This window comes from Ruditapes philippinarum, unplaced genomic scaffold (genome assembly GCF_026571515.1).
Source record: "Ruditapes philippinarum isolate M1 unplaced genomic scaffold, ASM2657151v2 ctg5479_1_1_1_1, whole genome shotgun sequence".
Taxonomy (NCBI): Eukaryota; Metazoa; Mollusca; class Bivalvia; order Venerida; family Veneridae; genus Ruditapes; species Ruditapes philippinarum.
In genome coordinates, this window is record NW_026861562.1 from 17567 (window position 1) to 27873 (window position 10307).

Here is a 10307-nt window from a genome sequence, read left to right on the forward strand (position 1 = left end):
ATATGTGGATTTTAATATTTCCTTGCGTAAAAACCTAAAAAAACATTTGGAGATAGAACAGTCCTTGTAACTTTTTTCAAAAATTGTTAAAATCAAAGTGTTCAATGTGACTTAGAACATTATGTCTTTTAAGTTGAATTGATTTATATCATATAAAACAGTAATTTTTATCTTTAAAAGGCTGCCAAAAATGCTATCTTGATTAGTTGACTTTACACTTTTTCTTAGACCATATGTATCTAACTATGACATTCGAAATCTTATTAAAATCCTTAAATCCTTTACATTGTTTAATGACATTTAAACAATAATTTAAATAAATAAAGATAAAATGCTAAGTTGTTAATTACATTACAATTTAATACATTCAAAGTGATTCAATGTCTGGAAAAAAATGTTATAGCCGCAAACGGGAATGTTAAACTTTCAAATTTTCTAGAATGCTCGAAAAATCTCTCAAGATTTTTTTTCGTGAAAATTCAAAAGATGGTCAAATTCAAATTCCTTTCAAAAGTATGAAATAGTAGTAATTATTTTGTTATGCGCTTTACACGTTCTGTTTGTGTTGGTAAGAAGTTCTTCTAATTGTAGGTATGTAAAAAAATGTTTCTTTAACTCAAGTAGGCAATGAAAACAAATCTGCTAGAAAAGACCTTAAAGGTGGAGCAGGCATGACATATATTTGAAAACTGTCTTATTTAAAGATTGTTCGTGTACAAAAACATAACAAACATAATGCTATATAAATATTCATTTAGAAATTCAAAGACAAATTACAAGACAAACAAAATATACGTATAAGAATATTTTTCTTCCTTCTGACTTTGGTAAAATGTGTTTTCTTTAAAGCAATCCATTAATTATATAACATTAACGCATTCGAAAACATATATTATATGTAAACTTATAATATCTATAAATTTCTTAAAGGCGTTTCGTTTTTTTTTTGCCCCAGAAATGCTTTTATCTTAATCTCTCAAAAGCCTGATATTTGGAGTTCTGTTAGAGTTTCCCAAATATTCCACATTGGTCAGTAACCTCAACCATCTTATGCTTTTGTTTCTTATTGGCAATAAGTATAGTTAAAGTCATTTAGTATTTTGAATGGAAGTAAAAATACTACATTGTTGACATTTCGCTACTTTTTAAAAAAAAAATGTCTCATTCATAAATATATAATTCAGGCGAAAAGCATCTAGCATGCTGTTTATCATTACCTACAATTTTCTAAACTCATATGTGTCTGTTATAAAGATGAACAATTGGTTTCTGAGACAGAATGTGCCTTTAGTTAAAGAAACTTTAGAACATATAAAAAATTCTTTTTTACGAATTTGTTTGATGAAATTGTATGATCACAGTTGTTTCTATCCGAAAATACACATCCGAAATAACTTGCAAATCATGATCAGTTTTGCTTGTTGTTTAATCACATGCAGTAAATTTACAGGACTTAATAATAAAATGTCAATGATTGGAGGGAATAAATGAATACATAATATCATTACCTACTTATATTTAGTATTAATATATGAAATAAACAGCAAACCATCTAACTCAAAATGTTTCGTACAACATGGCGGGTGCCCTGCTATCACGTGATATTATGCTTTGTTTTTATACGATAATTTTGGATTTAGAACAGTATGTTGCATATATCCCACAGTTCACGTGACATTTATCGATGATATGATTAGTCCAGTAAGTTAGAGCAGTCTTTTTATCAAGACATACTAAATTTGTGGAGATAGAACAGGATGGTTTCGTTGTAATTTATTTATGAAGCTCTGAAGCACTAATATAACATGCCAAGGAGATAGACCAGTCCATTACGGACAAAATTGTGTATTTAACTTGTTTTTGGAAAATTTGGAGATAGAACATTACAGTTTTCAAGCGACGAAATCCACTCACTTGAGTAAATTCTCAGATGATGTTACAGTTTGTGAAACCTTAATGGAATCCATAACACATTTAGTTGCATCGTTTATCAGGTGATTTAAATTAAAGTGCACATCCGATAGTTACGCAAAATATTTACAAATATTAAAAACATGTTTGTGGTCAGGAATTCAGATACTTCAAACAGAAATCTTGAACAAGAGAAGATGGAAATGGCTGTCGGGAATTTACATGACAAAGCATACTAAAAGTTATCCCGGTTTTACGATAAAATTATGTTTTGAAATGTAATAACTGTTTGTTCTATAATTGAAAAAGAGGAAGACGTCGTCAAAATATATACAGAGCAGTAAAAATAGTACGTTACATAAGCTATGTATCAATATTGTCTCCCAAAATTGATAACTTCAGTATTATTAAAGATGTATTTTGAAAACAAGTGTCATTTTATTCTAGGAAGACTATACTAACAAAATGAATATATAATTACATCTCCTTGTAATATTAGGAATTGAAATGTTTTTGTTCAAATTCTTACGCAACCATTTTAAATAATCTGAAATAAAATTATTCTGCAATGATACCAGGGTATCCTTATGACTTTAGGATATTTCTTTTATTAATCTTATGCCTATAGATGTTATTTAGACCTCGGAAAATGTGGGTGCCCCCAAATAATTCGTAGGTATTGTCCAGCAATATTGATCTGGCACTTCATTAATTTTCGTAAATATCTGGTATCTAACGAATAAACCGGTATGCCTAAAATACGGAAGTGAGATTTTTGACGAAAGTGAGCGAAAGTGACTTTTAAAATTTCAATTGTACCGTTTAAATAGAATTTTACAGTGAATTTTCTGTTTGTAGACGTATATTATTAGCAACATAATTTTTTTTCTTTCAATTTTTCAAAAATTATCATTATGATAATTTAATCGCAATTTATTTGCATAATTTCTATACACAAGTTCAGGAATCTTCCAAAATCTAAAAGTCACTTCCGCTCACTTTCGCTCACTTTCGTCAAAAATCTCACTTTCGTATTTTAGGCAAACCCTTTGTTAACTTCACACAAAATTGAGTTGTGATATCCAGACTACTGATCTGAAGATCTCTGGTTTGAAACCTAACCATCACCACGTTATGAAGATACGCATTTTTTTTATTGTATTGCAAAATTTACTAGACAGAATTGATTTGAAATAGTTTTACTACATCTGGTTTTGGGATACCGTTACGTAGTGTTTTTCATACAGTGATATTTTTTTGTTATTTCATTACATTATCTTGTATAAATAAAAAAATGACAGCGCGTTTATAATACAAATTAAAAGTACTACACAAATAAAAACCATACCAAAAATCAAAACGTTTTGCACGAGTTTAGGGAGAAATGACAATTTTAAAACTAAAAAGGAAAGAAATTAAAGTGGCTGAACCAGGTATCGAACCTACGAGTGTACATCTATATTTTCTCGAAGTGAAAGACCTTTGCCGACTGCGCAGAGGGATTTTTGTAATTTATACCACGTAACAACAGTTACTGCTTATCTTCATTCATATCGTTTTACAAGTAGATAGTAACATTTACGGAATTTACCGATTATAGGGTCAAATGCAAGAGTGTCAGGTCAATATTGTTGGACGATATAAAGAAATTTTACGGTTATAGCTTCACGGTGCACATCCCATTACAAAAGATTAGTCAACCTGTTGCGCTTATTTTCGAAGATATTACAGTGAAAATTTGTTTGTACCTATAGATTACCTTAGAAAAACCCAAATATATTTTAGTCTTTATTCCGGAGTTTATCTATTCGAATCAAACAAATACACTGCTGTTCGCCATTTCTAAATGAGTAATGGTCACTGGGATTATAATAAATTGAGCAGACTTTTTTTAATGTGTGTATCTTCATTATTGACGATGAAATACAAGATGCACTGCAAATTGTGACTTGGTCAGTGTAATGTGTAACATGAAATGAGATAATAATGGCAGGAATTTGCATGCATAATACAAAACAGTTGTACCGGAAATTTCTAAGTCGTTAATATTATGATAATAATAAATACCTGCTAATGACCATCTATTTTCAGCTTGATTACCTAGTCACGTACAATAACAAACCATTAGGTGTATGACAACAATAGACATGTGATGTAATTCTTAATATTGAGTACTGGTTAACATAACCCATAGATTGTTTATTTACAAGTTACTGATTGAGATGTTGGTTTACTGAATGTAGGTACATGCTTCAATTAAGACTGGAAAGTACATTGTTAATCTCGTACCAAACATATTGTTAGGAGTGGCCTGTAGATAATAGCTACATTATAAAGCGATAATGCATAACGATTGTTTCGGATATGGAGTATGATTAGATTATTGATTAATTTGCTGGAATTATATTTATGAAAGCAACAACAACAAACCAATTAATTCTTTAGATGACTTTGTTGATAATAAATTTTCAAATTTTCTTAATGAAGGCCATCTACAGTAATAGTGTTTTAAATATTTATTCTTAATTTCTGTGTGTTTGGGACAAACCAAAAGAAAATGATATTCATTTTCGACCATTCGCATATTACAATTTGTACAAATTCTATCTTGTCTAGGTGTATTTATGTATCGACCAGTTTCTATTTTTAAATCATGTGATGTGGTTCTTAGTCTGCATAAGGTTATTCTAAATTTAGCTTCTGAAATTTCATTTAAATATTTTTCACACACGAAATCATGTTTAAATAGAGAGTATGAGCGCAGTTTTGGTGTGTTATTAATGCGTGCATACCACGACTGTGTAATTTTATCGTGTATACGCTGTTTAATTTGTATCAAATTTATTACGTCAGTATTTTGGTTAAGCCACAAATCAGTCATGCCTAACTGGTTTAACATTTCTCTAATGTTGAATGCCCAATTATTTCCATTATAGGATAAATTATTTTCAGTATCATTTCGGAGCATATTGTATATTAACTTAATAATATGGTTATCGGGTGAATTTAGAATTTTTACCCAAAATTTAAGAATAATTGACTTTCGAATAACTTTCATCGGTAATCTACCCAATTCTCCGTATACCAAATATTTTTCTACAAAATTTAGTATGAATTTTCTCAATATTGTGACCCTCATGAAAGCCACATACTTCTGCAGAATGATTTAACACTGGTGCTACCAAGCTATCGAATGATTTGCATTTATCTTTAATGTGTAAATCTATTTGATTAATAACAATAATGATTAAATTATGCATAGAGTAAGCTGCATGCTGTGCTAATCGTTTTTGCGTTATATTCCAGTTGCTATGTTTAAACATATGTGTTCCTAGGTATTTAAATGATGTAACGATTTCAATTTCATTGTTATTTAGATAGAATTTATAACTAGTATAGCGACCCTTTTCGAAAATCATTGCTTTTTTTTTTTTTTGGAGTTAATCGTTAATCCCCATGTGTTACAGTAATTTTGTAAATCATTGAGCATACTTTGCAGTGTTGCGGGATCTTGTGCGAACAGTTTTGCGTCGTTCGCGAACATGAGTAAAAAAGGTTTGACATCTTCTATTGTAAATATACCATTTATGTTTGTATTTATATTTGTTGTGACGTCATTGACGAAGAATAAGAACAATAAGCTGGAGCTCGGACAGCCTTGTTTTAGACCTACGCCCGAATCAAACCACCCGGATGTTTCATTTTTATATCGTACGCAACATTTTACCGAGGAATACATTGCCTTTAATGATAATACTAATTTTGAACTTACTTTTTCTTCAATCAATTTTTGCCAAAGTTTAATTCTGTCAATTTTATGAAAGCACCATGCATTAAGTTGAATTATGTTTTGGTCGACTTTACATAATAACGGACGTTTATTGGGAAACAAAATTAATGTTTGAAGCGTAGTAGTTTCAAAGCATTCGATAAAATTTCTAGATATTAGACATTTGTTTTCATATACTAAACAAAACTTCCAACTCAATTCTTTAAAATTTGATAATTTCTTTAATTATAATTCAATTCCATTTTTTTTTCAAGACACAGTCTGGAATCTCATTAATTACTTGTTGAACAAAAAATGCGTCTAATGATGACACTGCTGATATCCAACAGGTTGTTTTACGCTTGAGTGCATTCAAGAGTTTGGTCTCAAATAGATGGAAATGCCCTATCTAGACACAAACCACTTGTTTTCGTTTGAGAAATGGCGTTAAAAGTGATCGATTTTTAGGTGCCATGCCCTATATTATGGGAATGCCAGAGGGGTTTGTGTCCCCTTCTGCTGGGGGTGGGTTATAGCGGGTCAGCAGACCACCTCATCTCCAAGAAAATTTTGGAATTGTAAAAGGCTTAAAATGGCCTCCGGTCGACGTTACGGTAACGTGTAACCAACGCTGAAAAGCTTTTGACTCTTTCTCAATCCATAGAAAAGTTGCAGCACTTTGAAATGAGTTTTGATAAAAAAAATCAACGCAAAAAAGTGTTTTTGGCAATTTTGAGATGTACCCTGGTTACCATGTTAACAGGAGATTCAAGATTGAGTATGCCGTTCCAAAGGCTATGGTCTAGTCATGGTCTAGTCAACATTTGCGCAAAGATTGAACAGTATTAAAGCCTGTTTTATTGTTTCATGTAACAGGAGGCTGTTCAATGAAAACGGCTATTTTTCACAAAATGCTCATGAAGTAATGATTTAAAGTAAAAATGATCAATTCATATTTATTGACGTTAGCTTATAACGTTGGTTGGTTGTTGTAACGTACCTAGCATATAGTATATTATATAGTATATTAACTGTACACACTCAGTTAATCCGACTGACCCGGGCTTGAATTACACGGTATTTTCGGTAGATCTTGCTCTTCATTTTGCTCTACGAAACTTGTGAATAAAATTGCAGCGTGATTATTATATGTATTTACCCTATATTGAATCTAATTTTCCCAAAAGTTATATTTAAATTCAAAATGTTTATTGACAAATGCATAAATTATAAACCACGTGTTTGTTTTTTTTTTTTTTGTTTTTTTTTTTTTTTTTTTTTTTTTTTTTTTTGCAAAGAATATGTTCTTATTAACAAATGAGAGGTTTGTGACAAATTCTAAGATTTGAAATATTAACAATTGCAATTACCTTAACACAATAGGGCTAAGAATCGAACACACAAATAAAAAGGTTTTCAATTGATTTCTGAGTATATACTCGTATCTTTTTAATCTTTTGCATGACTTTCTGTTTAAACGGCCCAAGCTGATCTGTGTAAACAATTCAAATCGTATGTTTTATGGTTTTTGGGGCTCAGTTGGTGAAGTATCTTTACAATATATTGAGACAAAAACACATAATGTTATTTATCTATGGATGTAGGCAATAATGTATTTAACCTAGTAATATAAACATTGTATGGAATCGGATATCGAAAATAAATTGCTACATATAATTTAAGACACAGTGTCACTAGCTCTTTGTTGTGTTTACAGCTGAGATATAAGCATAGTACAATAATAAGAAAAATGGAATAAAGATGCTTTAAGTTAACAATAACAAAAATATATTATGATGAACTTTTAACAATATTCGAAATTAAAAATCCAAACATTTTTTCTCGATGTAAATTACCCCCAATAATTTAATTACTTATATCGCAATGAACAAATATAAAAGTATGCAATGTAATGAGAATAAAGATCTGAACATCCGAACAAGTAGTTCGAATTTGGTCATAAATGCCTTACGACTGCGATTTCCGTTCATAATTCATCTATTGAATTTGATTTCACACATTCAGATAGTTGCTGTGCTGATTTACTATAAACATGTTATTATTGACACTATGCCAAAGTATAGAGAAATAGAATGTCAAAAAGCAGGCTTGGTTTGATTAGGCATTTTCGTGGACAGTACTGGAAAATGCAAGCCACTGTCCACGCCACCTTGTACGGGCTTAATAAAACATGTAGTGGTAAAATAGTGAATTTAGAAACATCAACAAATATGTTCATACGGCGGTGATCATGGAACTTTCAATGTGCCACATTTAGTGTTATATCATGAAAATCGGCGTACGGTCCCTAAGTAAAAGAACTGTGTGCCCTAAACGAAACAATTATGGGGGAATTTAACAAAATGCAATTTTGAAAGGGAATCAGAGGTTATGAAGCCTGCATATCACAGATAAGCTGTCAAAATATCAATGTTAAAAGCACACATTAATTTTAAGGCCACATATCTTATGGGTGATACTACAGTATTCAAGTAAGGAATACTGGAACCACCCAAGTAGAAAAAAGCCAAATAGGAAAGATCTAAAATGCCGCCAACACAACAATAATGTGGTGTTGCACGATCTTTAAGGATCAGAAATATAACATCCGTAATTGAATGTACGTGGCGACTTTTACGGCCCCCACACGGTACCAACAACATGTTTGAGATTCAATGCTGTATTGAAATTTCACACACGCATAGATTATTATATAATAAAAGAAAAATAACAACACACACTAGTACACTGTTCCATTTCCTTTCCCCTCCTTTTAGATTAACAAGTCTAGTGTTTTGTATAAAATGCTGTAAAGTATGCATCCAAATAAGCTAAAAAGCAACTGTTGCTTTTATAAAATATATATACTACACACTTTTTAATATAATTATCAAAAATTATAAATAGAGTAAAAAAGAGTAATAAATAAATTGTATCATAGTTTGGAGACCTTTCAATTGAAAAAAACGTCAGAGTTAATCGTTTACCCATACTTGCACAGTCGGTTACCTGGAGTGCCTCACTGTCTGTATGGAATAAGAATAGAGCATGCTTGTTGATTGGATCTTTTTTTTTTTCGTGGGTTTACTTATTGTGACGACATGGAAAAGCAGATAGCCTCGTGCTCTTCCTTTTACAATGTATTTATACATGCATAGTGTATACATGTCAAGTTGTCATTTCATTTCAACGTCTTTTTCTTATTGACATGAAAGTCTATAAAATTAGACTGAAAGGTGTGAATCTACTGGCCCGTGCATTCACGTGAAAATCGCTTCAGCGGGTTTCTCCTGCAAAACGAGTTTAAATCTGTTGTATCAGACACATAATCGTTAACCTGAATGTATGTTGCTCATTTGACATTTTGACTTTAGACACTATATCAACGCTTAAACACATGGGGAAGTTTCTTTTTTTTGTTCAGTATATAATAATATAATATGAGAATACGTTAACAACATGGACATAGTAAAGCCGTGGAGATGATCCTGTCCAACTGGTTACGAGCATACACGTATTGTTATAACATTTTTGCACTTACTTTGATTGACAGTAATCAAGCGTTTAACCCGCGTGTATAATGTTGATACCGACAGAAGAAATTTTTTTCGCAGGACTTGATTTATTTTGGTCCCCTTGTTTAACAAAATGAATTTGTATGGACGAACAATGTTTAATTGCTTATTTATTTACATTGTCTTGTAATTTTTGTGTGTTATGTGTTTGATTAACCATTTGAAGTATTGTTGTACAAAGATGTGTTATTTTGTCTTGACCGCATTCTATAAATTTTTGCATGTAAATGGTCAAAGACGTATTTATGCCGATTGCTAAATAAAGATTGATTGATTGATTGATTGCGACAAAATAAAAAAAGTCAGAGGATAGTACATTCAATCAAAATGAAAATCATCCTCCATTACATTTCTTTCATGTTTCTTACTATTCGCATTTTGAAAAAAGGGTTTGTTTTGATTAGTTTTTTTTTTTTGTTTTTTTTTTTACAATATTGTTATTTATATCAAAATTATTTTGTGTAAGGGGGTCATTCTTTTTACAAACACCATAGTTTTTTATTAAGATATGTAATCAAATTCAAATCTAACATAGACAACAGCTTTAGTTTGCTGTTGCTAAAATGTATGTGCGCATTGTTGTTTTATTTGCACTAAGCAAATATAATTTAATATGTTTATTAAAAGTTCTTAGACTATCATCCTACGGGAATACTTAGAATTACAAAAAGCCCCTTAAAATAAATAATAATTATAGTGTCTTATTTAAAATTAGGTAAAATCTGAGTTGTTTGATTAGTATATATACTTAAAGCATTGATTACAGCTATGTTTGGAAGTTTGTGACTTTTTCAAACGTACACATGTGGGAACTTCTGTACTAAGTGGAATCGTGTGCTGTTTCATTCGACGAAAATGCGGTTTCTAATATGTGTATTTGTAAATTGAAAAAAAATGTATATTGCACATTGATGTCGGTAAATTATTAATGTAATTCAATCATACAATTAATTTTTATTTAGCTGATGACATTTATGACCGTTGTTAATTGAGTGGACAATACAATTGAATTAACTCTTGAAAATAACCTTTACTCTGCACTTATCTAGCAA